Here is a 24,820-nt window from a genome sequence, read left to right as displayed (position 1 = left end):
TAAGAAGATGCTATCTCCCTTAACAAAGTAAAAGGAGGAGCCTCCCAAAACAGCATCCTGTTAGAGAGGAGAGGCCACACGGAAGTGATGCTGGCTAACGTTTACGACATGCTAGCACTGTGCTACATTTCAATCCACTGTGCTTCCCACAATTCATTGGACTTCCCCAGAACCATATGAAATGGATGTCATTCGTACTGCCCTCTACAGATGATGAACTGGACAAGCAGATATCCAATAATGTCCTAAGTTACTCAGCTGGCAAGTCGTGGAAGTCTGTACAGCCTGCATCCTCCATCACCTCCCTACATGGCCTCCCGCCCAAGTCCTCCCCAACCCTGGTCCTGCCCTCAGAGCTCAGTCATCTGCATTCTTTCTGTCACCACCAGGGACAGGATCTGCTGTTTCCAGGGGTGACCCACTCTGCCCTCTTCACAGTAGTGACAAAGTCAACACTTGCATTAAGTCTTTCTGCCCATCAGATGGGAACCAGAAAGAGTGCCCCGAAAACTAGCCTAGCTTACAAAACACAAGTCTCTACTCCTTGTAGAATCTGTTTGTTCCTTGTGATGTCCTCAGAACACTTCACTCACCCCTAAGAGCTCTGCACCTATCATCTGAGATTCTCACTTTCCCGCCTGACCTATCTATTAAAACCATCTTTAAAACATGCCCTAAGGAAGCAATAGGGATACCTGCACACCCATGTTCATCGTGGTACCTTTCACAATAGCCAAGGAATAGAAACAGCCCAGCTGCCTATCAATGGATAAATAAATAAGAAGGGCCGAGAGACACAGTGGAGTTTTATCCATTCATGAAGAAGGGTGGAATCGCATCGATTGTAGGACGTGAAACAAGCCAGACTCAGAGATAGAAATAGTCAATGTTTCTCTCATACATGGACTCTAGCTTTAAAATATTAAGAATAGATGAAAATAAAAGGGAGTTACCGTTTCAAAAATGGGAGTCATCCCTCACAAGGAGGTGGATGGCAGATCCACACATTGGGGATCAAGAGGCAAGGTCGGGCCTTGATAGGACTCAGACGCGTGGCTGATGTTATGAGCTAGAGACGACACAAGACATCCAAGGCAGGTGGAAGACAGCTGCACATTTGAGAAGGTCGGAGAAAATGCACACGCACATGTACACACAGGGATAGAGACAGGCATCTGCCATGGCCTTGTTGGTAAAGTGTTTGTCATAAGAACCTAGGTTCAATCCTCAGCACCCATGTAAAAGCTGGGTGTGACAGGGTGCCCTTGTAATGGAGTCAAAGGCAAGCAGAATCCCCCCAGCAAATCGATGACCAGGTTCATTGAGAGACCCTGTCTCAAAATGCAAGGTGGAAAATGAGTAAATAAGAATCCAAAGTCAATCTCTGACCTCCACATGTACACACATAAACATGCACCCACTTGTGCACATGCACACACATGAACAAGTACACATACAAAATTAAATACATTTCATATAGCAGGAGATATACATATATATATATATATATATTCATTCCACTAATTAAAATTTAAGACCTGTCAGGAATGTTGATCCCACCCACGGTGTCTGGGACATGGGAGAGAGGCTCTTCCATATACTACAGGTGAGAGCACAGAGTGGTTGCCATCGTTTTTAACAATCATAAGTGGGTATATAATACATTTTAAAATACACACATCCTTGGTCCAATGACATCACGACTTTGAAAGTCCATCACATAGAAATAAAGGCTGCAATGTACTTCAAAATATTTGGGTTAAGAGAAAAAAGAATTTGAAAACTTTGAATACAGGTAAGAAAATGATTGAATAAACCACAGGATATCCATACTATGAAATAGTGTGTACCTGTTAAAAATAATATATGTGTTTTATCCTGAGGGACGGACTGTAATTTTAAAGCAAAACACCAATTGCAAAGTAATATTTACTTGTATTTATATTCATTTTTTACTGTAAAAGGCAAGAAAGAGGACTCATATTTATGCATGAACAGTTAACCATACTTGTGTAAGCACAAAGAGAAGCATGAAAAACACACATCTAACTGTTAGCTTGGCTGACTGGGGTGCTATCAGAAGTAAAGACAACTTAATCGACTTTTTATGCATTTCGGGAAATAGTTTGATCTGTCACTGCATATATAGTGTATGTGGTTTTTATTTATTTTTCAAGCAATCCAGATCTATAATCCTAATAAAAAAGAGATAGAAAGTATCAGAGTCCACATTTTTCATGAAGGATGAACATGAAGAGAAAACCATTGGATGTAACCATAACAATGTTTTTACGAAGAGATTGGGGGAGGCCAAGGAGGATGCAGAAAGAATCTTAGTCTCAACAAATTCCAAAGGAAATGAATAATCGCTTTTTAAAAAGGGGTGGTGGTGGTGCCATACGCCTTTAATCCCAGCACTCAGGAGGCAGAGCTGGGTGGATCTTTGTGAGTTCAAGGCCAGCCTGGTCTACAGAGTGAGATCCAGGACAGGCACCAAAACTACACGGAGAAATCCTGTCTCGAAAAACCAAAAACACAAAAAAACAAAAAACAAATTCTTAGAGACCTAGCAAAGAAATGGAGGCTGATCATCCACTCTGTTCATCTTGTTTGCATATCATTTTCCACCATACAAACACAGGTGGAGGGGTGTGCTTGTGTGTGTAGATTATGTATGTACTATTTGGACAGATGTGTGTACAAGTGTGCATGCCTGACTGTGTGCACATGGAAGCCAGAGGAACTCATCAGGTACTATCTATCACTCTGTGGTTTCTTCCTTTGAGATGGGGTCTCTTGCTGAAACTAGATCTTTTTGGGTTTGGCTAGGCTGATAGCCAACAAGCCTTGGTGATCCCCCTGCCTCTGCCTACCCTGCCCCACCCCATCACTATGGTTACAGGCAAACAGAACCATTCTCTGTGTTTTATGTGTGTGCTGGGAAACTGAACTCAGGCCTGCATGCCTTCACAGTAAGTGCTCTTACCTACCGAATCGTCTCCCTATTCTACAATGTTTTGATTTTGTCTTATCATTTAAACACTTTCTGTAGTACTATCCCATTTAGGAGGAACCCTGTCCTGTCCTCAGCACTGAATTCTTAGAGAAGTTCAGTTTCACAGAGCAGGCAGCTTAAGTTCAGAGAGCAGTGCAACCCTCTTGAAAGCACTCTGGCCTGGCACACAGCTCACCCATCAAACGCCTACACTGTGCTCCGAAGAAGACTCACGTGGAAGAGTTTCTCAGGGAACTACCAGGAAGCAGGCTGAAGTGAGGAGTACTTCCTCTCATTGTAAAAAGTGGGGCAGAGGACTCAACCTGAGTCAAAATTAGCCTTACTGTACCCTAGTTGAAGCAGAAGGCTGTCTCCAAGGAGGTGGCCTGTGGGAGTTTCTGTTCCTGTCTGCCACAAGAGCCCCATGCCTTCAGGAAACTAGCTTCCTCTCTCTGTCTCAGCTCTTCTCCCTCTGACTGGGATGCCAGTCTTCCGAGGAACCAGCTAAGATCAGTCGGCTTTTACTTACACTAATTTCTTGGTAGAGAGTACTACCCAAGCTGCCTGATCCTTCTCCTTGGGAAGTGACTCCCTGAGAATGTGGTCAAGAAAATGATTTCAAGCAGGCCATCCTACCCTCATTCACCTCATGGTGCGAAAAGCCTGCTACTGTGTCTAAGAGACTAAATATAAACACAAAATGCACCTGCTGAAAGCTGCTGGACGGGCAGGAACTGTCAGAAAATCCTGATATCTGTAGTAGTCACTCTTTGTGTGAAAGAATGTGGCGCGTGAAGGCCAAGGCCACAGGTGACCCACCCTAACCAAAGGAACTCATGCACGGTGAGGATGTGTGCAAAATCCAACGTGCAAATAAAGCCGCAGATAGCAGCTCCACTTGGGAAACCATAATTCCTTTCATTGCTTCAGAGTGTCAAATGATTCTCATGGTTTTACCACAGCTTCTCTGGGCCTGTCGACGAGCTAAGCATGAATATCCATAAATAACGGGGGTGCTGAGAGACAGGTGTTTCCTGGCAGTTTCTTTGCCCAATAGGAAGGTAAGCTCCTGAAGGAGGAGGTCTCCTTGCCGTCCCAGGTTCTTCCTGCAGTTCATTCCTGTGTTTCTGATGCAGGACCACACACCTGAGACTCACTCAGTGAGTATTCCTACCAGAAAGATTTCCAGAGCATTCTACAAAGAAAAACTAATAATGACCAGGGGACTCTAAAACTTGATAATGTAACTAAAAACATTGCCCAAACCGGTGGTTAGATGGCTAGAGCCGTGTACTGTGAGGATTCTTTTTGGTTTTTGTTTTAAAATTTAGCAGGATAAATATATTGCCTAACTCTGATGCTCTGCCTAGGTAAACTGTAATTAATCCAAGAGGGATTTATTCACCTAAAACCCAACCCTCTCATTACTTACAGAACATAAACCATGTGCAATAGTTTAGTTATTCTGTTACATAATTCCTAGTGTGAGTCTTAAAATTTCTGTTTAGGTAGGAAGGGGTGTGATTAATATTTTTGTTTGTGTTCCTTTGGGTAATGATGGTGGTGGTAATAATGATGAAGATGGCCTTAAAGGAGCCTTGATCTGGGTCCTGTTGGGGACCATTAAGAAAAAGCTATTTCCTTCTGGTCAAAAAGTGGAATCTACCTCTGGCCTTGGGTAGAGACCTAACATTTGAACTATCCAAAATATAAACATTAATCTAGCTAGACCTGTCTATTGCCAGGGAGAGACCACCCCTCAGGAAGGCTGATTCACCTTAAGAGGACATGCCAAAGGGATGGGAGGAATAATTATCCCTTAAATGGGATAATGTACTTTTCCTTCCCACAAAATCCAGCCATGGTTTAGCTGCTTATAAAGCCACAGCCATATGATTCTGCTAAGGTCTGTTTCTGAGTGTGCGTGTGTGTAACCTAAGATCCACAGACCATCTAACAAAATCCTCAACACCTCTATTGAGTTGTTGGTCAAAGTTGTCCAAGAGACTTCCAAAACATTACAGGCTGTCACTATTCCCCTTGGTTTCCCTCTTGAGGTGGAAGGTAAGTCCCTATTACTGAAGACACCTTGCATTTTAGACAAAGGTTTAGAGGCCCCCAAGCTAGAACTGACTGAAAGCCTCCTGCCAAAGCACCAGCTTTCATGGTACCAGAAGGTGCTACACAAGCTTCAAAAGGAGGGAAGCAACCAACAACCCTACACAGCTGTGATACCTATAAGCCTCAATACCATTATGATGCACGGAACCACAACAATGACCAGGATAACACAATTACCCTACGGGTGTAGCAGTGGCACACATACCTCAGTGGCAACCAAGAGCTCTCTGATTTGACGTCAGACCCACTTAAGACTTAAGACAAGAGGAAAATCGTGTCTGGTACTGGAAGCCTTGCAAACTACCCAGAACTAGGGAAGTCATAGATCTTGGAGGAGAACCTACAACCACCACTTTACTAAACCAGCATAATATCAGTCTAAATATTTGCCCTTACACCCACAGTGGTCCTCACCCCTCATCAAGGAAGTTTCTCTTTGCAACAGGGACCATTACAGAAAACTACAACTGACCAAAATGCAGAGTCGTGGAGCCTAATCCCAACTGATATATCTATAACACAATTCGCTCGCCTAAGACTCAGGGATCACCGTGGAAGACAGGGTAGAAATATTGTAAGAGCCAGAGGATCAGGGAGTTTGCTGTAAGACTGTGTCTCCTAGAAATGTCAGAAGCTACCTCCATGAAGTGTCAACAACATGGCTGCCTAACCTGACCAAACATGACACCAATAGGCGTGCTGATGGGGAAGGGGAAGCCTGTGAGGCCTCCACCCTAGACAGACAGCTACAGACAACTAACGGGAGCTGAGAGCAGGGGAACCCGTGCTCCCTCGAGAAGAGCACACCAACTGGTTATTCAGTATCAAATGGTCAGCCTCGGAAACACACAGACAAGTAACACTACACTGGCTGAGCAGGCTGTATGTATATCATTAGGTGTGTGTGTGTGTGCGCATGCGCGTGTGCGTGTGCGTGTGTGCACGTGCGCGTGCGCGTGCGTGTGCGTGTGTGCGTGTGTGTAACAACAATTAACAAGAAAATTAGGCCATGAATTTGAACGAGAGCAAAGGGAGAGTACAAGGGGCAGTGGTGGGAAGAAAGGGAAAGGGAAAATGATGTAATTATATTGCAATCTCAAAATTTAATTTTAAAAAAGGACCCTGAGAGGAGATCCAAATGCCCCCAGTAATGTGTGGAACTCCAGATGGGACTCCCCAGAAGTTTCCAGTAACCATGTAAACATGATTTCTTCTTCTGGTAGATCATAATAAAATTATGGTAACTTTGTATTAATAACTTTTGTGTCTGTGGTCAAGTTTGTTCCTTAGGCATGTGAGAGACAGGGCCAGGCATTTGGAGACATCGGGTTGTATGAGGCAAGTCACCTGCTTTCACAAGCAGAACTTCTGGTCACCTTGAGAGGTTAAGTTCATTTTTTAATATTTTTCCTTGTTTGGTCTTTTGGTTTTCTTGACAGAGTCTTACTATGTAGCTGAGGCTGTCCTTGAGCTCACAGTCCTCCTGCCTCAGCCTCCCAAGATCCTGGGATTACAGGTACACCACCACTTGCTATATTTAGTTTCATATACCTAATACAGTACATTATCTTTTCAAATTATGTTTCTTGCCTATCAAATGTGAGTAGGGTAAAAGACGTGAATAAAATTAAAAAGATAATTTTCTAATTTCTTGGAGCCATAAACCTTGATGTGACCAGAAAAAAAAAGAAGCAAAGTAGATAAACTATGTTAGAGCACTGGAAATAGAAGGGGGTCATTTGTGCAGGCCCCTCACACGCAATGAAGAAATCACTTTTCCTGCCCTGTAGACATTAACAAATATCTTAAGAGAAGAAAGAAAAGAAATAGAGAGAAAAGGAAAAAGTGAGCACAGAAGGAAGAAGACAAAGGGAACATAGAAATCTTTTTATTGTTTTGATGACACTAAGCATTTTCAAACAAATGCTCAGTTGACACTGAGATATAAAAGAAGCTACCGAGTCATCGCCTCCATCTAGGGGAGCCACAGTGGTTTTGCTTCCCCAGTCCCAGGTCCTTGCATGAGGACAGGAGAGGAACTCTGGCATCAAGCCTGTTATTCTTGCCCTCACCCCAGAGTCTGGCCTCTCTACCTGCGCCACGGAATCAGTGTGAAGTTTCAGCTTGGAAACCTGCAGAAGATGTTGATCCAGCATGAAATTTGCTTCTTTCCTGCCTAAAAGTAAGATGAGACAATAGTTTCCTGATTTCATGAGTTAAGGACCTTGGTAGCACCAGAGACAAACTGGGATGCAGCAGATCAGGAACACCTGACCACATTGTTCTCGCTCCAGCTGCAAGATGCTGCAGCAGCATTTGTTCTGCTGGGAGCTTTGGTGCATGGCACCAGAGTCCACTTTGGACATGCCTTGTGCTGCTAATATTAAAGTACCTGTGCTCCATTGGTTCTGATGATACACAAAGAACGAAGGAGCAGGACCCAGGACAAAACACAGCAATCTCAAGATTTCCTTTTTCCCTAGTGTCCAGGCCATAAGCAAATTCTGCTGAAACATGAAAGCCATACACAAGTTCTGCTGGTGCATGAAAGCCATACACAAGTTCTGCTGGTGTATGAAATACCTTCAGAGAAAGATACATCAGGAAGCAGAAGTTCTTCTGCTGCCAGAATTCAGTCTCTTGGCCATCCTTCCATCCTCCCACTCTTCACCTTTATCCCAAGGGCATTACACTTTGAGAATCGGCACTGGATGCTTAGGAAGACATCAAAGCCTTCATCATTCAGTCCTCAGCACTGCATAGACAGAGGATGCCCGTGCCCTGCTGTCATCCTAACACCTGGGAGGCAAAGGCAGAAGGACCAGAAATTCAAAGCCATCCTCAGCTACCATAGCAACTCTCGGGCTACACTTGGCTCCATGAGACTGTACTGAGAGACAGAGACAGAGAGTAAATTGGTCTTTAGTGCATGCTCCACAATCTACAGTCCCGCAGGAAGCACCGAATGAGATGCCACCAAAGGACTCATAGGCATGATTGCCAAGGAGCCCAGAGATTCTGTGGAAAGAAACAACTGGGCTTTCGGGGCAAACTCGATTCCTCGTTTAATCATGCTTCAAACTCAAGAGCACGATCCCTTTAAGTCTTGCCTTCATCTGCGTCATCATCTTGAACCTTTTCCAGGCTATTCAGAAGGGGTACTCCGAAGAGTCGGGCCAAGTACATTTGCTCGTAGTCTAGCCTGAGTTCCCTGGGGAATTTGCAGGCAGAAAGGGGATCAGTCACAGGAGGCTGGTGATGAAAACCACCAACTAGTAAGAAGCAGGTCGATGAAAGGGCCTCCCTGCTGCCTATCTGCCCTTTATCAAGATCCCCGAGATTAAGTGCCATCCAACTCTCCTGTGGCATTCAATCTCAATAACAAATAAAAACCATAAAGGTATACGTGACAGCAGCAGTGTACCTGTGCGATATGTTCCCACCCCCACCCCTGTTCAGAGCACTGTAAGTCCTCCAGGGAAGGAATCATAGAATAGAGGGAGAGAAAGGTAGTATCATTTAAAGTCAAATCCAGAGTTACAGGCCAGCAAGATGGCTTAGCGGCTAAACTGGCCAGCTGAATTTGATCTCAGAGCCCAGACGGTAGAGAGAGAGACAAGAGACAGCTGCAAGTTGTCCTCTGACCTCCGTATGTATGCCGTGCTTATATACCACACACACACACACACACACACACACACACACACACACGCACACGCACACGCACACGCACACGCACACGCACACACACACACACACACACAGACACACACACACACACACGCACACACATACACATACACACATACACACACACACACACACACGCACACACACACACACGCACACACACACACACGCACACACATACACATACACACATACACACACACACACACACGCACACACACACGCACACACGCACACACACACACACACACACACACACACGCACACACACACTTCTAATGGTAGATACAACAGGAAAGAAAAGGGATGGAAATGGAGAGACCACAAATTACATTTGATTTCACTATTAATAATTGAGCTGCTCTCTCTTTAAGAATTCAAACAAGGGTCTCTTTCTAGTTTTCCTGCAACCCCTAGGGCCCCCTTAGGACATGAAAGGCAGGCAACCTGTATGGTGTTTTCCTTTACGAACGGGACAGAAGGGGCTGGGAGATAGCCCAGTGGATTTGCTACAGCAGTGTGAGGCTCTGAGTTCAAATCCCTCAAGCTGTACCTATAATCCCAGTGCTGTGATGAGGTGGGAGGCACAGAAGACGAGAGAATCCCAGAAGCACAGGGCCGGCCAGGCTGGGGCGCAACGCAGCAAGAAGATCCTGTCAGACCATAGCCAAGACTGTCTTCTAGCCTACACACACACACACACACACACACACACACACACACACACACACACTGTGGCAGGTGCATGCTCTCACATACACTCACAAACACACACACTGTGGGATGTGCTTACTCACACATACACAACACATATGCTGTGGCATGTGCATGCTCTCACACATACACACACTCACAAACACACATGCACAACACATACACTGTGGCATGTGCATGCTCACACACACATTCACACATATAAAACACACACACTGTGGCATATGCATGCTCACACACACTCACAAACACACATACACAACACACACATTGTGGCATGTGCATGCCCACACTCACAAATACATACACACATCATGTATTTATTCATGCACACAGAAGATTTAGTATTTAAAGGATAAAATTAAGTAAGAGTGGGTAAGTGTGATGCATGTCTATAATCCCAGAACTTGGGAGGTCGAGTTAGGGGGTGTGTGTGGTGATATATTGTGCACCCCAATAAAACTTATCTGGGGATCAGAGGACAGAGCCAGCTGTTAGATTACACATAGAAGCCAGACAGTGATGGCACACACCCTTAATCCTATCACTTGAAAGACAGATATCCATCCGTATCTCTGTGAATTTAAGGCCATACTAGAAACAGAGCCAGGCTTGGTGGAACACACCTTTAATCCCATCACCTTAATCTCAACACTTGGTTGGGAAGCACACATGCCTTTAATCCCAGGAAGTAAAATGGCAGGAAGCAGAAAGGTATATAAGGCCTGAGGAAACAGGAAGTTACTCTGTAGAGACTAAGAATTTCATAGGGGTAAAAACTAGTGGCTTACTCTCTGCCTCTCTGATCTTTCAGCTTGCACCCTAATATCTGGCTCTGGATCTTTTATTAATAAGACTGTTTAGCATTTCGTGTTACAGGGAGGTTTGATGTTCTGATCAGCCTGGGCTATATAGTGAGAGTCTGCCTTAAAAAACAAATACAGACAAAATTCCACGAAGGAAGGGTGAATGAGGAGGACAGCATTGGTTTAGGGGCTTGCCCAAGATGTTCACTATGGCAGGGGAGACGGACGTGAACGGATGCTTTTGCTCCATTTTCCATTCAACTTGTGAAAAACGAATTAAACCTAGCCATCTGGAGTTTACAGAGTTGGCAGATAAAGCTGGGATCCTGGTGACCTAAAGAATTCAGAAAAAAAAACGGAACATGATTCACAAAAAGAAAGTAATTTGGCATTGGCTCTTCTTAAATTCCTATTTCCAAATGTTTCATTAGCATGTGTTAGTTGTATACAACAATGGGTTTCATTAGGACATTTTCATACATGCATTCAGTGCACTTCGACCGTGTTCACTCCCATGTTCACTCTCTCTGGGTGACCCTGCCTCCTTACATATGGTGGCATCTAAAAGATTCTTAGTGGAAGCCAGTCCTTCCCTTCGGTATGAGACATTCCACCGAAAATAGCCATGTCCTTTCCCACCGGGGGACCCCGCTGCACACATGGCTGTCATTAGCTTCCCGTTATCACCATGACTACTCAGACATTCCTGCTGCTGTCATTTCCCCTAGATGATAGTATATACTTAGAGTTATTTTCCTCAGAAACAACAAGACCTCCTCCACACAGGCTTTCTGTTGGTTGAAATCGTCCCCCGGCTATTTGCCACTGCTTAATTTAAGCAGCACCAACAAAATATAGTAGAGTGGATAGGCTTCTCTTTTTTGAGTTAAAAGGTGGCAATTGAATTAAATGTACATGAAACTGTATGTAAAATTTTTAAATTAAAACGTATCTGGGCATTTAATGGATTGCCACAGAAAGAAGTGCACTATTTGGGGAGACATAATGGAGACTCGGCAAACGCTGATTGATCCTTATGATACACACATTACTATCATAGTTTTTTTAATGTGGAAAATGTAATTTTATGGGGCATGATGGTGACTGACTGAAATACATATCTTTACAGGATGTGCAAAACAAGTAAGAATGGATATTTAATGAAAAGCATCATCTGATGCTTTCTCTATCAATCACCAGAACAGCAAATAATCCTGTATTTCCAATACTGAACACCCAGCAGACATCAATAATGGATCACAGATCAGCCAAGATGAAATTATGGAATCCCTCAATATAGCTATCTAGGCTACGTGCATCACTCTATCCAAATTCATCCAGTCACTCACTCATTCAACAATTATAAATCAAGTCCCTACCATGTACCAGGCATTGTACTATGCGCCAGACAACAGACAAATAAGCTGAAAAGGCAGGGAGCAGGGGTGTAAAGTTTCCAGTTCTGCGATGAGGCTGTCATTTGACACAAAAGTTGTTTCCATTTCTGACTAAGACATGCATGACCTGGTCATAGCTGGGCACTCTGAAGAGGTAAAACAAGGAGGGAAAGTGGACACAGGTGTTCAACAGCTAATTCCAGATCTCCAGAACTTGAACTCCTATGACAAAGGGCTGGTGGAAGGAGGCGTTCTAGGTGAGGTGGTTTACAGAGGGAACTTAGTCTGGATCTCTTGGGCTACACATGGACAGAAGATCCAATATAAACTGATTTTAAGTGGTGAAGGAATCCATCATCTCACTGTGTCGGAGCCATATGTCTCCTGATAGCCCACACCGTACAGCTTGCTACAGCCATTGTCTCCTGATAGCCCACACCATACAGCTTGCTACAGCCTGAGCATTTGGCCACCAAGAGTTACTTTACCCAGCCTCCCTTGCACTAAGTGCCACAAGATGTGAGCAGAAATGTATTGGGCATCCTCTAAGAATTTTTCTCAAGAGACAACAGGGCATTTACTTCACCTTTTTCTTGTCCCTTCCTCCTTGTGGGTACCTGAAAGACAGGTACCACTACTGAAGAACTGGAGAACAAAGGCTCTGTCTTAGAGATACAAATGATCTAGAAGAATCCTAGGACCCTGGGGACCCCACAGTAGACAAGACCTTTGTTCCTACTATGGTCAGTGCCATTCTGCTGTAATACTCCCGGCCCGTGTCCATCGTGTGTAAGAATCATTTCTGGGTGGTGACAACATAGGTACAGATAGGGACCTTAATGTCTTCATGTGGCAAAACCAAAAGCAGAGTGAAGTGGCTTCCAGCTGATTCCCAGAAGAGAAAAGATGAACTTACTAAGCAGTCCTGAACCAAGCCGGGCCTAGAAAACAGAACTATAATCCCAGCCACGAGAAGTTGAGCCAGGAGGATCAAGTTCAAGACCTGCCTGTGCATGAGTTCAAGCCTAGTCTGGGAAACTTAGTGAGACTCTGTCTCAAAAATGAAATGTAAAACAAAGGCTGGGGCCATGGCTTGGTAGCAGAATGCTCGCCTAACATGTGTAAGATGTGTAAGATTCTGGTTCAGTCCCCAGCACCAATCAGTGAATGATGTCTACAACAAACATCTCCATCTACGTTTGAGTCTGAATTGAATCGGGAAATAAACAATGGACAGCAGACAGAATTCCACTTAAAATAAACAAACAGACACCTGGATGACCAGAGGATGGAGGCTGCTTGAACAAAACTGAAATTGTTTCGGTTAGGAAGAAAAATAAAGCCTATTTACTTATTAGCATTACAAACTGCAAAGACGGTTGGTGGCCTGAAACTCACAACAAACTCGTATAGCTTTGGACAGGGCCAACTCATCTCTGCCCGCCCTGGTGTCAGCTGGAAGAGGGGCCTGTGTGGGTCCTTGTGCCCCTCAGGTGCTCCCTCTACCTCTGGATGGTCTATGGTCACTCTAGCAGGGTGACTTCAAAGCCACTGCGCTTCTAACTGGGCAGACCAGGGCTTGGCTCCAAATCCAAATTCTGGGTGCTGTGCACCCCACCTAACTCCACTTCCCTCCCTTCACATTTCAGTTGTAGAGGCAGCCACAGGGCCCACCCAGTTTCACAGACAGGAAATATAAATGACACTTCTCTGTGGTTCAGTGGGCCGTTCTAGAAGAGTATATGGGACTCGAATTATTCTTGCAACATTTGGAAATTGTTTCTACCTCAAGGAGAAGTGGATCTTAATAGACTACCAACAATGGCCAAAATCAAGAAACACCTGTTTTCTCTACAACATAATGGAGACTTTATTTTGGTGTTACTGAGGATCAAACACGGTGCTTTATGCACACAAAGCAAGTACCTTACTTCAAACTACATCCCTCAACAGAAAGATAGGCATTTTAAGAGACAGAATGAAAATGCAAGGAATGGAAACGTGTGTGACATAACACTCATGTTAATGAGCTCAGTTTAGCCATGACACACTTCATACAAACGTCATTCATCACATTGTATATCATATGCACACAGTTTTTGTTCTATATTTTTGTTATTTTGTTTTGTTTTGCTGTTATTGTTGTTTGAGACAAGGTATGACTATGAAGTCCTAGCTGGCCTGGAACTCTCTATGTAGACCAGGCTGGCCTGCAGTTCACAGAGATCCTCCCACTTCTTTGTCCATATACTGGGATTAAAGGCATGTGCCACCATGCCTGGCCCTAGTTTTTGTTTTTCAATTAAATAATAAACTAAGGGTGGTCTTCCCTTGGCACCTGTGGCAGTTTGAATGAGAATGGCCTCCATAAGCGCCTAGATTTGAATGCTTAGTCCCAGTTGGTGGGCTGTTGGGAGGATAAGAAGGTGTAGCCTTGTTGGAGGAGGTGTGTCACTAAACTTTGAGGTTTCAAAAGCCCACACAATCCCAGTGTCTCTCTCTGCATGCTGTCTGTGGATCGGGATGTAGCTCTCAGCTACTTCTCCAGCACCATACCCCCTGCCCTGATAATATTGGACTAGCCCTCTGTAACTGTAAGCAAGCCCTCAATTAAATGATTTCCTTTATATGAGTTGCCTTGGTCATGGTGTCTCTTCATAGTAATAGAGCACTGGCGAAGACAGAATGCCCACATACACACTATTTGGAGTTTTTCTCACTTTCTCTTAATAAACCTATATCCATTCTGCTTTGATCAATGAATAAATAAACTAAGGCACAAGATGCAAAGTGCTACAGCAGCATAAAAATGCAAGAGATATGTTTCTGATGGTGGAGCGTGCAAAGAAGACAGTATTTATAACAGGCTCCAGTGAGTGGGAACAAGTGTACAAAGAGAAGGGGAGGGAATTCCAGTACGGGGCTGAGGATGTGCATCCCAACACACAAGGACACTCCTGGGAATGAGAACTCCAGGCTAAGAAAGCAAGTCTTTAAGTCCAGAGGGGCCAGAACAGAGCTGGGTCAACCCAACCATCTCCACTCTCTTCTACTGAATAAAGTTTTATAGCCTTGTTTTCCCGAGTCTCTCTGGCAAAATAATATGAATAAATAAATTCAGTAGCAAGTAAAGCAGGGTCAGCACAGAGACAGACAGTCAGAGAGGCAGAGGCAGAGAAAGACAGAGAACATGGGGCCTTCTAGAAGAAGCTTCCAGCTTACATAGGTGACCCACACCGGCACTGACCACATGGCACTAGGGCTGAATTTCTGTCTTGGCTCATCTTGTGCCGTTACAACAGACAGGATGCCTGAAGCCGGCTAACTTATAAAGACAGAGCTTTAGCTCTCACAGTTCTGGATGCTGAGAGTCCAAGTTCAGCAAGCGTGCTAGTTTCCTTCTCCGTGACTGTGATAAGAACCCTAACAAAGAACAAGTTGGGGAAGAGACGGCTCATTTAGTTCAGTCCCAGGCTACAGTCCATCAAGGCAGAGAAGTCAGGAGGAAGAAACGTAAACAGCTAGCCCCATCACAAGAACAGTCAAGAGCAGAGAGAAACGAATTCCTGCATCCTCATCTGTACTCAGCTTCCTCTCTACACTTACACAATCCAGGACCTGGACCCAAGAGACGGTACTGCCCACAGTGGGCTGGATCTTCCCATATCCATCAATGAACTTGAGACAATCCCCAGGCAGACAGGCCAACTTGATCTAGACAATCACTTACTGAAACTCTTCCAGGCAGTTTGAGATTGTGTCAAGTTAACAATAAAAACAAGCATTAGAACAAGGACTTCCTTGTTGCTTTCTCACACAGTGGATGGAGGAGAGGGCAGGAGAGAATGGTCCCCATTTCCAAGGCCTTTATGTTGTCTCACTAATCCACGAGTGAGTGTGGAGTCTTCATGACTTTAAACACATCCCTAATGGCCTCAACGCTGCATTGGAGATTAAATGTCCAACACATGAGTTTTAGGGGGCACACTCAGACTATAACATTTCCTATAAGTGAAGGGACTGAGTATAATCCACCAGGTGTTTCCAATCCATTTCACATAGCAAATGATTATATTTCCTGGCAACCAGGGGGATGAAGATTGAGCTGTAGGAGACCTCCCTGCTCTGGGCTCCTGCCATACTAAGAGCTAAGAAGATGGATTCCCGCTACACCTGTGGCCTGCTCAGTGCACACTGAAATCCCCTAGGGAACTTTCACAAGATTGCTGATGAAGAGATCCCTAGAGATTCTAATTGAGTTGATCTGGATACAGCCAGGACTCTTTTCAACATTTGCTTTACAACTTTTGTTTTGGTTTTTAATTAAAATATAATTATATCATTTCCCTCTTTTCCTCTCATTCCTCCAAACTCTTCCATGCCCTCCACCTCTCATAAATTCACGACTTCCTTTTCTTTGTTATTGTTACACACGTATATATACATGAATATATAAATACAACTTGCTGAATCCATTTGGTGTTGCTTATATGCATATGATTTCAGGACTGACCACTTGGTATTGGATAACCAGTCATAGGGCTAATCCCTGGCTTACTCACTCTCCCCATCTTAGCATTCCTAGTTATCCGTACTTTCTTTGTGTAGGTGTGGGGCCGCAAAATATTTCCCCCTTCCATGTTAGCATGTCTATTGGTGCAGTCTTTGTCCACATCCTGTTTATGCAGCCATATTGTTGAATAGGCAAAGTGATCCTGTCATTTCTGGAGTCACAATCTCACAGCAGATCCCAAGATCCTTTGGCTCATAACATCCTTCTGCCCCTTCTTCCTCCATGTTCCAGAGCCTTAGACGCAGGAGTTGTATTGTAGATGTATCCACTGGGCCTGGGTACCACAGAAGCAGTTCTTCCCTGTACTTTGATGAGTCATGGCATTGTATAATGGTCTCCACCTGTTGCAAAGAGAAGCTCCTTTGATGAGGAATGAGAGCTTCCCTTATCTGTGGTGTGAGGACAGAGTCACAACTTTTGGACACATTCCTTTTCAACCACCCTAATCATCAAAAACAGCATTTTAAAGACTCAAGAACTCAGAGTTCATCTTCGCAGTTGCAGCGTCTGCCTGTAATAGCATTTCATCATCTACAGAGGGAAAGGAACTCGGCTGTGAAGGAAACCCTAGCTCTAACGTCGGTATGACAACTAAACTTCCAACTATATGAAGGCTCTGAATTGTTATAATTTTGGTTGTGATACATGAGTCCCCTGGGGGTGTTGTTCCTGGCATTCCTAAAGGGAAGAGACATCTTTGTTATTAGACACTAAGGAATTTGAACATAAATAACCCAGCCTGGGAATGGATCTATACATCCAAACCACTTATCTCCAAATTGTTCCCTGCCTGTGACAAACGCAAAACAACTCTACCTTTGATACTTGACTTCTGAATGCATGCTCCATGTTCCAGTAAAGGAGTCTGGAATGACTAGAGTCATTTCAGTAGCAGAAGCCCTGAGCTATACTTCTCAGCCACACTCCTTCTTAAATATTTATTTTTATTTATGCATATGTGTGCATATATACATGTGTGCAGGTGCTCTAGAAATGGGGTTACAGATAGCAGTGAGGCACCCCGTGTGGGTGCTGGAAACCAAATGCTAGTCCTCTAAAAGATAAGGTGGCGGCATTCTAAACTACTGAACCGTTTCTCCCCAACCACACATTAGATCCTTTATTTCATCAACAAAGTCATAGGAAGAACAAAATCATTCCAAGATAAGCTATCCACCAAGAGCAGCTTCTCAACTGATTGAAGGCTGTCCAAACCACAAGGAAGGATCAGAGAAAGCTGATCAGAGCTGTCAGCCAGAAATTTGGAGACTAGTAGAAAGAAGGTATGGAAGACAAAAGCCTAAACAGTTTAGGACTGAATCAAGAAGTTCATTCAGAAAACACTAACAAAACTGTCCATGAGCCTGGCTAGATCTGGTTCTTGAATGGATGTGGTCTTTGTTAGTGAGCCTGGCTAGATCTGGTTCTTGAATGGGTCTTTGTTAGGGTTACTGCTGCTGGAATGAAATACCATGACCAAAAGCAACTTAGGAAAAAGGATTTATTTGACATACGTATCCTGAATCACAGTTCATTAAGGAAGCCAAGGAAGGAACTCAAACCAGGAGGGAACCTAGAGGCAGGAGCTGATGAAGAGGCCATAGCAGAATGCTGCTCACTGGCTTGCTCCTCACGGCTTGCTCAGCCTGCTTTCTTATAGCTTGAAGGACTGCCTACCCAGGGGCTGAATCCTCCAACATCAACCACTAACTAAGAAATTGTCCTACATGCTTGACTATAGCCCAGTCTTCTGGAAGCAATTCCTCGATTAAGGCTCCCTCCTCTCAGATGACTCTAGCTTGTGTCAAGATGACATAAAACTAGCCAACACAGATGCCTACAATTCGTGGCTCGCCTAGGCTGGTATGATGAGGCTGCACTGGGTTATTCTACTCTATATTGTCAGCTCTGGACCCTGGGGCCACATGGACTAGTGTACCATAGGGTTTGTGCCTGGTGGGTCCCATTTCCGACAGAATGTGATTTTGTGGTAGTCAGTTTCTTGTCACTGTGACAGAAATACCTAACAGAAACACTTTAAAGACAGAAAGCTGTGTTTTGTCTCCTGGATTCAGAGGGTTTGGACAATGGTTGGCTGGCTGGCTCCACTGTTGTTAGACTATGGTGAGGGAGAGCATCATGCTGGGAGATACATTGGAGAGCAAAGCTGCTCACTCACCATTGCCAAGCAACAGAGAAAGACAAAGGAAAGAGAAAGAGACCTTTCCAAGGCATACATACAGCCTCTTCCCCAAGTGTCCCACTTTGTCCAACTATGGGAGGCCAGGCATGGTGGGGCAGGTAGGCTTGGGCCACACCTAACACTCACCTTTAGTGGAATGGCCTTAGGAAACTCACATTGTCAGCTGACTATGTAGTTAGGTTGCTTGTTTGTTTGTTTGTTTTAATTTTTTACTCTATGGGAAACCCACCACCCAGCTCCCAAATAATCACACAGAGACTTATTCTTTCTTATGAATGTCTGGTCTTGACTTATTTCTAGCCAGCTTTTCTTAATTAATTACCCCATCTACCTTTTGCCTCTAGGCTTTTTTCTCTTTTTTGTATATCTTTCCCTTCCTTTTTATCCCATGTATGGCGATGTGTCTGGCCCTGGCATCCCCGCTCTTCTCTTTTTCTCCTATTTATTCTCTCTGCCTGGAAGTCCTGCCTATCCCTCTCCTGCCTCGCTATTGGACGCTCAGCTCTTTATTAGACCATCAGGTGTTTTAGACAGGCAAAATGACACGGCTTCAGAGTTAAACAAATGCAACATAAAAGAATGAACACATCTTTGCATCGTTAAACAAATGTTCCACAGCATAAACAAATCCAACACATCTTCAACTAATATTCCACAACAGGGCTAATATCTATTTCTCTGTGTGATTGTGAGTTTTAAATGGAATAATAGATGCATGCAAACAATGTGCTATAGCAATACCTAACATGTGCAAGGTACTCAGTAAACAGGAATTTGGATTATTGTTGTTGTTACATACAAAATAAGCCTTGTAACTGTGCAAATGTTTGCATGGACAGCCATTATTAATTTATCATTTTCCCCACAATACCCAGAGATGCTAACATAGTGAAATGGTTAAAATTATTGCACCGTGAAGGTAAACAAATTAGCTATGGTCTGAACACAATCATATGAATAAGCATGCTTAGCTAGCAAGAGCTTGGCATCCGAATCAGGCTGTTTCAGTTAAATCCAGTTGTCTGACTTCAGCTTCAGTTTTGAAGAACCTAAAATGAACACTAATGGCAGATCATCCCCATCATTATTATAAGAGTTAAACGGCTTTAATAAATAGAGGCTGGGGAGACGGACCAATGTGTTTGGACTACAAGTGTGAGGACTGAAGTTCAGACCCCTAAAACCCACATAAAAGTCCAGCAGGCATGGTGGCCACCTGTAATCTCAGCACTCGGGAGCCAGAGACAGAGGATCCCTGGGACAAGCTGGCTAGGTAGAGGTGCTGGTTAATATTTGTCAACTTGACACAAGCTAAGGTCATCTGGGAAGAAGGAACATCAATTTAAAAAAATGCTTCCTTCAGATTGGCCTGCAGGCAAGTCTGTGGGGGCATTTTATTATTATTATTAATGATTGATGTGGGAGGACCCAGACCACAGTAGGTGGTTCCACTTCTGAGCAGGTGGTCCTGGATGATGTGAGAATGCAAGGTGATGAGTTTAGGAAGCAGCATTTCTCTGTGGTATCTGCCTCAGTTCGTGCCTCCAGTTCCTGCCTTGAGTTCCTGCCCTGACTGCAGTCAATGATGGAGTGTGACTGTAAACCAAATAAGCCCCCTCCCCACCCCAAGTTGCTTTTGGACAATGTTTTATCACAGCAACATAAAACAAACCAGGTACTATTAGACTAGCCAGAATCAGGGAGCTCCAAGTTCAAGAAGACACCCTGCCTCAAGAAACAAAATGAAGAGTAATCCAAGAACTGCAGAGTGACATCTCATACGCTCTAATACCTACACAGCATGAGGTTTAAATAGTATCTGAAGGTCCTCAGACCAGGCCAACATGGTAACAATGGCCCTGGGGCTGAATTAATCCTGGAGAAAGACAGACAAGGGGACTCAAACTCACTTTCACTTTTATGTTCATAAAATGCATTCAGGTACTACTGCGCGACTAATAACTAATTGCCAGACACTATCACATAACAGCAGAGCTGGCTGGGAGGCCAGACCTAGCCCATCCCCTAGTTTTGCACTCTAAGCAGCACTGACCACGTTCCCACTTGTCCCCGCTCAGTAGAGAACAGACAGAACTAGAATGAGGCCATCTGCAGCCCACCCAACCACAGCCAGGCTGCAGTGTCCAAGCGGAGCACAGACCCAAAGGAAGTATTCTATCCAAAATTCACACGCACAGTGTGCTTGGATTAAACCTACCTCCCCATTGCCTCCACGGCCCAAGCACCGTTTTCCCCTCTCAAATTCGCTGTTCTCTTTCTTGAAATTTAATACCCACTGGTTCCATTTTAGTCCATGTACATGCACAAGTAAGAGGCCATCTACTGCAGAACTGGTAGGCTCTCACAAAACAGATTCATAAGTGCATGGTACTATTCTACACAGGTCTTCTCTGAAGCCAACAGGACTTGGTCCTTATGCTCCTGGGCAACCTAGAAGGAAGAATTTTTTTTTTTTTTAATTTTTGAGACAGGGTTTCTCTGTGTGGCCCTGGCTGTCCTCTAACTTACTCTGTAGACCAGGCTGGCCTCGAACTCCCAGCGATTTACCTGTTTCTGCCTCCCGAGGGCTGGGATTAAATGCATGTGCCACCACCACCCTTCTCAGAAGGAAGCATTTCCTTGCAGAAAAACTTTCTGTTTTGGAAAGAGGAGCTCGAAACCATGCCACAAAATAGTGAGGGTCAAAAGCCAAAATGTGTGTTTAGTCTTCATCTGTTTTAAGTTCTTTCTAGAACGTGGCCCAGGAAGAGTATTCTGCTAGGAACAGTTTGTGGAGAGTAGGTTTGCCACTGGGACTTACACAGAGCGCTGGAGCAGCAAAGAAGCAAGGTAACACTTAATTCTCTGTGCACGAGCATTGTTAATTCATCCAACACGCTTCACAAACACCCACAGCCAACCCCAGCAAACCTGCTGAAGTCACACACAAGCAAGTAGCTAGAAGCCAAAGTCTGTTGTTAAACTGAATCACGTGTTTTAAGTGTCACTTTGTGAGAAATAAACTGCACGACACGTTTACCAGGCCAGAAACTGCAGAAATACTTACGGTTTTTTGCATGCCCCAGATGAAGACTTGAACATGTCTTGATTCCGTGGCGGGAGACTTTCCACCGAGAGGGCCACAGAGGGCTTTCCAAGGTAAATGTAGGCTATCATAAAATAGGTGGGCTGACTCTGCCTGGGTGGCTTTTCTCCATAGCTCAGGCACAGGGACAGTGGCAAGCCCCTGGAGGGGCTTATCTTAAAATTTCTTTTCTTCTTTTCTCGGAGTGAGGAGGAATGCCATCTTGCTCTTAGGACGACCAGCATCAGTCCGTTGTATCATCTCCCTCCTCCGAATGTCACTTGCAGGGACACAGAACAAAAGAAAACAGTCCCTTGAGAAAGAGTGCATCTGTGTGTGCCCTTCAGGGTGTCTTAGCTCAGAGTTACTATGGATTTAATAAGTAAATTTCTGGCTGGAAGATGGCTCAGTGGGTAAAGGCACTTGCTTTGAAAGCCTCCCACCCTGAGTTCAACCCCTGGAACCCACTTAAATGTGGAAAGCAGAAAACCAACCCCTGAGTGTTCAGACTTCTGCACAGCAGCACGTGTAACTGAGTTCTTTCAAAGAAAGATGAACAGGGCTGATGAGCTGGAGGATGTATCCTCAGCAAACCTTGGAAGCAAGGCTCCCATGATAGATGAAGAAAGTCCAGACCTCCTTTGACCAATGGAGACGAGGGTCTGTGAGCTCTTGAGAGAGAAGGTGGACTTTTTTGCCCCAGGGCTGGTTCATGGAAGTGGTTGCTTCCCTTTCAAAAGAAAGGGCCTTCAGGGGACAGTGTGGCTAGACAGGTGGCAGCTGGGGAGATGGTCCCGACTCTCCTTTCTATTTAACTTACTTAGGAGAGAGAGAGAGAGAGAGAGAGAGAGAGAGAGAGAGAGAGAGAGAGAGAGAGAGAGAAAATAAACAGTTGCTGGCTATAATAGATGTAGGACAATCTAGTGTGAAGATTCAGAGCAGCCCACACCAGTCATGGAGCCAGATAGACATCTGAAAAAAACGTGTCAGGAGTGCCTCCAGCTTCGATTAGCAGAAAATCTAATTTACACATCACAGCAACGCTGGAGGTGAGCAGTGCTGGATTTAGTAACAGGCTAGCACCACCACAGGGCTGACATCTTCTTGAGAGTTCTTGACGTCTCTCTCATCTTTGTTGGACGATTGGTTGGGAAAGGCTGCCCCAGTTTCCAGCACCATGTTAGGGAGTCCTGAGGATGAACTGAGCCAGCTGAGCCTCTTCTAAAGGGAGAAAACCTGCGGATTGCCAGGTGTCCATCTACAAGCATTCTGCATTCCATATTACGTCATGGACAAATACCCTTTCTCCTTGTTGCTGATTTAGCTTTTGGACTATCACTTTTGTTTATACATTTTTTTCTGTGTACTGCCTCCAGTAGGATTGTTTAATAATACCTCAAAAACTAACTCATTTGTTAATAACTTTTTCATTATACTTTTCTAACACATACTAAACTAACATGTTTTTTAAAAAAAAAATCACCCAACATGCCAATTAAATCATTTGGCATATCCACGGACAAACTCTCAGGAGGCATTATCCCGACCAATCTGCCCGTGAGCTGCTGCGTCAGTCCTCCAAAGTAGCGGACATAACTCTATCACCATTCATAAGGAGTCAGAGAGCCCCAACTTGAGGCATTCAGTCTGTTCCCTGAACTCAGAAAATGCACCATTAAAGGAAATGCCCAGCAGTGACCAAGACTCTCTCTTTTTTTCCCTTTCTCTCAACAGTGAGATAAAATTATATTGTTCACAAGTTTCCCATAATGCATTTCATTTGCCACTGTGCCTGGGGAAATGATTGCTTATAAAACTGTTGGATCACTTATAACTAGAGCCAGCTGAACTTCATTGACACCAGAATAAAAAACAAGAGAAAAAAAAAAAAACTCCAAGCATTTCATTGCTGATATTTGTGTCTGAGACTTCAATTAAAACAGAAAACAATTTGCACACAGCCAGAGGTTTGGCAATGGCTTCATATTTTCACACAGAAAGCTGGGGGCTGGGAGCAGGGATCAGAAGGAAGGAAAGAAATGAGGTTTATGTTGGATTACGGAAAGCCTCAGCAATTATTAAGTCTAAACATCATTTCTTTATGTAAGTTTTCTTTCTCATTTGCATCTCTATCTCATGAATATATCACCAAAACAACAAAAACATTTGAAGGCTGTATGTGGGGATGTGTGCTATAACCTATAATATAGCACTGAGGAAGCCACAGCAGGGGGATTGCAGGCAAGTTCAGGTCGAGCCTGGGCGGCATGTGTGGATCCTGTCTCAAAAACAATGTTTTGAAACCACCTGTTAAATAACCAAATGTGTTTAAATGGATGGACAGAGATGAAAGATAGATAGATAGATAGATAGATAGATAGATAGATAGATAATAGATAGGTAGGCAGGTAGGTAGGTAGGTAGATAGACAGACAGGCAGGTAGGTAGGTAGCTGATAACTAAGCAAGTACCCAAACTTTAGAAAGAGAAAAATAAAAGCATCAAAAGCACCAGGATCCAGAATTGAGCTCAGTATATTCTTTTTCACCGGACGATGGCTTGCTGGTGACAGGCTGAATTTGGCTTCAGCCCCCAGCAGCCATACAAAAGTGGTAGCCCAAGCAGGACCCGCGTATCCACGACATGGAGGACCTCGTTTGCAGTCAGAAGGCCCTGCATTTCAATCCCAGCTGCGCAGCACGGAGGGAAAGCCATTGAACTTTCTAAGCCTCAATTTCCTCTTCTAGAAGATGGGAACGATCACACCTCCCCTCAGAGTTATGAGCTATTCAAGTCTGTGGAGGAACACCTGGCATTCGACAAACGTGTAATTCGAGCAACCACTTAAACAGCTCATGCTAGCCATTGAAGAGGAAAGAAAAGGGGTTGTGTGGGAACCAGCTGACACCAGCAAAACTGCGAAGAAAGTCAAGTTAAGAGAAGTTGACGATCCTACACACTTTCTCTGGCAACACTTAAGTTTTACATCAATTATTGTAATAAATAAGTAAATAAAGTGATTCACACACAGAGATCTGGCAATGGCTTCAGACTTCAACAGAGAGCACCTGGTTTGTCTGAGTGTGTCCAATGCACACATAGGTGTGATGGTTGGAATTTAGTAGTCTCTAGACTAGAAGTAATTTGTTTCTTCACAGATTTGCCCAGGTGGCTTCAGTATTGGCCTTCCTTTGTATTTTCTTTAGGAACAAACTGAACTTCCTGGATCTGTATCT

General features: G+C 44.2%; 1 long non-coding RNA gene across 2 annotated transcripts in view; it reads right to left on the bottom strand.

The window, feature by feature from the left end:
- LOC128097407 (uncharacterized) overlaps positions 1-24,820 on the bottom strand; it is a 64,544-nt gene that overhangs the window by 14,624 nt on the left and 25,100 nt on the right. For both annotated transcript variants that reach the window (XR_008213855.1, XR_008213856.1), the window contains exon 2: positions 21,567-22,403. This is a non-coding gene — a long non-coding RNA (uncharacterized LOC128097407). The remainder of the gene's footprint in view (positions 1-21,566; positions 22,404-24,820) is intronic.

Source organism: Peromyscus californicus, unplaced genomic scaffold, assembly GCF_007827085.1.
Source record: "Peromyscus californicus insignis strain IS unplaced genomic scaffold, ASM782708v3 Scaffold_5__1_contigs__length_169319896, whole genome shotgun sequence".
Lineage (NCBI taxonomy): Eukaryota > Metazoa > Chordata > Mammalia > Rodentia > Cricetidae > Peromyscus > Peromyscus californicus.
The sequence above is the reverse complement of the archived record's forward strand: the minus strand, read 5'-3'. Positions and strand labels throughout refer to the sequence as shown.